Genomic DNA, 4,442 nt, shown 5'->3' with positions numbered 1-4,442 from the left:
TTAGTATGCCACCACCCACTATTTACAAAGGAAGACTGGAAGGGAAGCAGCAGATCCCTCAGGCCATTACTAGGAAGAGATGCCCATTCAGTCCCAGTCCTGCACACAAAAAAAACACTGTTCTAACTACATTCAAACGATTTTTTTGTGTCTAACATATTTTTGTCTTCCAACTGCAGTCATGCCGCTGTGTTTCCTTTCTGTTTGTTTTACCACTTCCCTTCTAAATATTTTGCATCATCCTGGAGATTTTCCCAAGTTATGGTCTGCTCTCGGGAGGGCTCACATTCCTATGATTTGTGGCACAAAGTTGTGTTGCTATGGAAAGGGTTGTTTATCATAGGGGAATATTTTACAGGACGGCACCTCCCAGAGAGATTCCAACCTCATCCCCACCTCTTCTCCACATGCTCAGATTCTCTGAGACAGGAGTTCAGTTATGGCCTTGTCTAATCATAAACTACATTCCCGGAGCGTGAACTTTACTCGGCTCTGCTTTCAAGATAAGGAACTATTTGGCTCTGTTTATTTCTTTCAAACTGGGCAGTGCCCTGTTGACTGTGATGACTAATCCCCTTGTTAGGACTGGAATTTTCTAACAGTTCTCTTCCACCCCCACCTCAGGTAAGTCGCTCAAACTTGTGAAGCAAAAGACCACTGTAGCCAAAGGTGGTCGAAGCTCATCCACTTGACAAAGACCTCTGTTGACCATGAAGATTTTTTCCAAGAAAAGGAAAGCTTAGTCCAAAGCTGACTGTCTTCCCCGCCATTACATTCCTGCAAAGGAACCAGCATGGGGGGAGATAAGAGCCATGGGTAACACCCTGATTATGCTTACCTTTTTGTTTTTTGAATGTGGAAATTGACTTCATCCAATTAATAAGAACAGGAAACCGTTTTTGTTTTCTCTTTGTAGGAAATCATGAAGTAACGGTTTTATCTTAATTTGTCAGGCATTACCCTAGGGACTATAGCCACCAGGGCTGGTGGCCAAAAACTGCTCTAGGGCCCAAGTCTTAACACCCAGATATAAAAAGAATGCTAATTGGTTTTCCAGCTGAGAAATAATAAGGTGCTTGGTGCCAAAAATGTTGTATGGCATGGAAACCCCAAGTTTATACAATAGGGCCTGATTGCAATCGTGGGGCTACATTTGTACTTGCATGCAGAGTTAAACAAAGGGAGGTGTTTCGCTCCCTGCTTGGCCTTTGTAGAAAGCCTCTGCTCCAAATCCCAGCCTGGTGTTGCACCAGGCTTCCCACAGTCTTCCTGCCAAATCTGCAAGTTTTTTCCTGGCTGTCTTTCAGGAAACTACAGCTCGGTCCGTAGGATGGAAAGTTAAGAAGGCCTTGCTTGGATACACTGAAGTATATGCAAACACTGCTTGACGTATGGAGGAGGCTGGCTTGCACAAGCAACTGCTGCCTGCATCCTAAGGAAAATGAATGTGAGCCTTTAGAGTCATTTTAGGGAAGTGGTGGCAGCTATTAGCTGAAAGATAATAGCAATTTTTTTTAAAAGGCAAATTCTGCATTCCTTTTAATTCCGATAATAATCCACCTCAGTTTCCTCATAGAAAAAAATGTTGGCCAGCCTCCAAAATCTATCCAGCTTGAGCATTCTCCGACATAATGACCCTATATAAAAAGTAGTCCCTGGGTGGTGAAATGATTAATCTGTTTGCCTGCTAATCAATAGGAAGTCATCCAGAGACACCGCTGAAGAAAGGTCTGGCAATCTACTTCAGAAAAACCAGTTATTGAAAACCTTACATGAAGCGATTGATTCTACTCTGATACACATGAGGCACCCAGGAGTCAGAATCAACTTGGAGGCAACTACATTCTTTTTATTTTACTTTTGTATAGTTTATATGTTTTTGTTGCTGTTAAGTGCCGTTGTGTCGGTTCCACCCATAGCAACTTTTTTTTTTGGAAGGCGGAGCACTTTATTATTTACACGAATGAAGAGCAGGAGGGTAGAGGCTGAGGTGGTGCAGGCAGGCGGCTGGGGCTCAGTCCGTGATGATGAGTTTGTCCACGCCCCAGTCCTCATAGCTCTCGTCTGGCAGGTAGCGGCGAATGATGATGGAAATCTTTCGGGCCTTGAGCTCCTTCATGGCGATGAGCAGGGGGTCTGTCTCCCCCTCCAGCTCCACCATCACTGGGGCACACATCGCGATCTGGAGGGCTCGGGTGCCCAGCACGCGGGGTCACTCATACTTGGTCATGTACAGCGTGGTGATCCGCTTCTGGTTGGCCTGCTGTCGCTCCCCTGATGGAAGGACGTCGACGTTCTCCTGGCCCTCCTCCTCAGCATTCTCCAGGTCATCTAGTCCTTCCTCCTCCTCCTCCACATCATCAAAGTCGTCACCATCAAAATTGTCCTCGTTGTCTGACATACTGCCTGCGCGGCAGAGAGACCTGGTTTTCTCACCATAACCGCGAGGAGACCCCACAAAGAGTGTGCCTTCCTCAACACAGCACCAAGCGGACCCCATAGCAACTTTATATAGGGTTTCTGAGGAGTGGCTGGTGAGCTTGATCTGTGGACCTTGTGGTTCAAACTGACTTTGCAGTCCAGTGCATTAACCCATAGCATCAGACCAAGACTCCAGTTTACATAGGGGATGCTGAATACAGTTATTTCAATGAGAAAGTCACTGGTGGTGGGGGAGCAAGAGTCAAGGTCTGTAGTGTTGGGACTGGCTGGGCACCCACCTGGTGTTCTGCTTCAGATCTAATGATTGTCATTCCTTTGTGTATATAAAGATGTTATTAAGTGCTGTTCAGTCATTTCCGACTCATAGCGACACTGTATAGGGTTTCCAAGAAGCATCTAGTATATTTGAATCACCAACCCTAAGATTAACAGTCCAGTGCTTATTCTATAGTGACACACCAAGACTCCATATAAAGATGTATGTGTGTGTGTGTGTATACAAGAGGATAAGTAAAAAAGTGTTGCTATGCAATCATAGAAATGTTTATTAGACAAAAGATGTGAAGCTATTGTTTCTTGAGATATCCTCCATCTTGGTCTGCATACTTGTGAAAGCCATAGTTATTTCTATCTCTCTAACCCTTATCCAAAGGGAGCACAGAGGATCTAAAGGATAAGCAGTGGGCTGAGAACTACAAGGTCAGCAGTTTGAACCCACTTGCTGCTCCTTGAGAGAAAGATGAGGCTTTCTGTTCCCACAAAGATTTACAGCCTTGGAAATTGTATATAGGATGGCTATGAGTCAGAACTGACATGACAGCACTTGAGAACAACAACAATCACAACAGCAACCCTTCCCCCAAAAAATTCCGCATTCTTTAATTTACATATGTGAAGATGCTTCAAATCATGTTCCTTTTCAATTGTGGAACAAAAAGAAGTCTGAAATTCGGGCAAGATCAGGGCTTTAGGAAGGATGGCATAAGGTTTCCTAATGAACTTCTCATAGAACAGCCTTTGATACCTATGATAGTTAAGGTTTTGTGTCAACTGGGCCAGAATTCTTAGTGGTTTGGCCATTAACACACAGTCATTCTCTATGATGAGATCTGTTATAAGCAGCCAACAAATTGACAGGACGATTCCTTGGAATGTGTGGCTGGCTTCCAATATAATGAACCCTTGCTTGCTTTTCTGCTGGGTCTGGGTTCTGCATCTGACTCATCATTTGACCTCTGGTTCTTTGGACATGAGCCAGTGGCCTGGTCTATTACTTGCTGATCCTGGGACTCATCATCAGTCGGCCATCTTACCTGCCCAACTTGCCGGCCTGCCATCTGACCTGCCAATCTTGGTTCATCAGTCCTGTAGCTACATGAATCAGAAGCCTCCAGCCTGCCACCTGACCCACCTGCTTGGGACTTGTCCACCTGTACAACTTGCAGGGTTGGCGGCTCAAGCTCACCAACAACTCCTAAGAAACCCTATACTGGGTCATTATGGGTTGGAACCGACATGACGGCACTTAACAACAAACTTCTCTTTATATATATATACATAAGCTTCACTGGTTTTGTTTCTCTAGAGAACCCAAACTAAGACACTACTCTAGAAGAACAGGCAGGTGCATAGTGAAGGAAAAAAATTCTCTGCACAAATTTCTTGGCCTTTTTCTCACCAATGCAATTTTCGATTTTCTTAAAACTTCTTCCTAATAAGTTTCTGTGACCATCCTATGTCCTTTAAAAACATCTATCAAGATTACCCCTTTGGTATTCCAAGAAACAGTCACCAATACCTTCTTAGCTAGCCTTTCTGTCTTGACTTGAACTCACCCAGCAGATACCCTTGGAAGCCATTGCTTTCACTGGGTCATTTTGAATGCATGTTGATAAGACTAAGACGAGTGTGTTACTGAGAGAACTTGTCAGCAGTCATCCACTGATAGGAGAGACAGACATGTTTAACCATGATTGTTGTCTTGCCTGGAATGAGCTACC

General features: G+C 44.4%; 1 pseudogene; it reads right to left on the bottom strand.

The window, feature by feature from the left end:
* Window positions 1–2,014: 2,014 nt before the first annotated feature.
* Window positions 2,015–2,401, bottom strand: LOC102820603 (annotated as a pseudogene).
* Between the last annotated feature and the right edge of the window lie 2,041 nt (window positions 2,402–4,442).

This window comes from Chrysochloris asiatica, unplaced genomic scaffold (genome assembly GCF_000296735.1).
Source record: "Chrysochloris asiatica unplaced genomic scaffold, ChrAsi1.0 scaffold00032, whole genome shotgun sequence".
Classification (NCBI taxonomy): domain Eukaryota; kingdom Metazoa; phylum Chordata; class Mammalia; order Afrosoricida; family Chrysochloridae; genus Chrysochloris; species Chrysochloris asiatica.
This window is presented reverse-complemented; position numbering and strand designations above follow the sequence as displayed.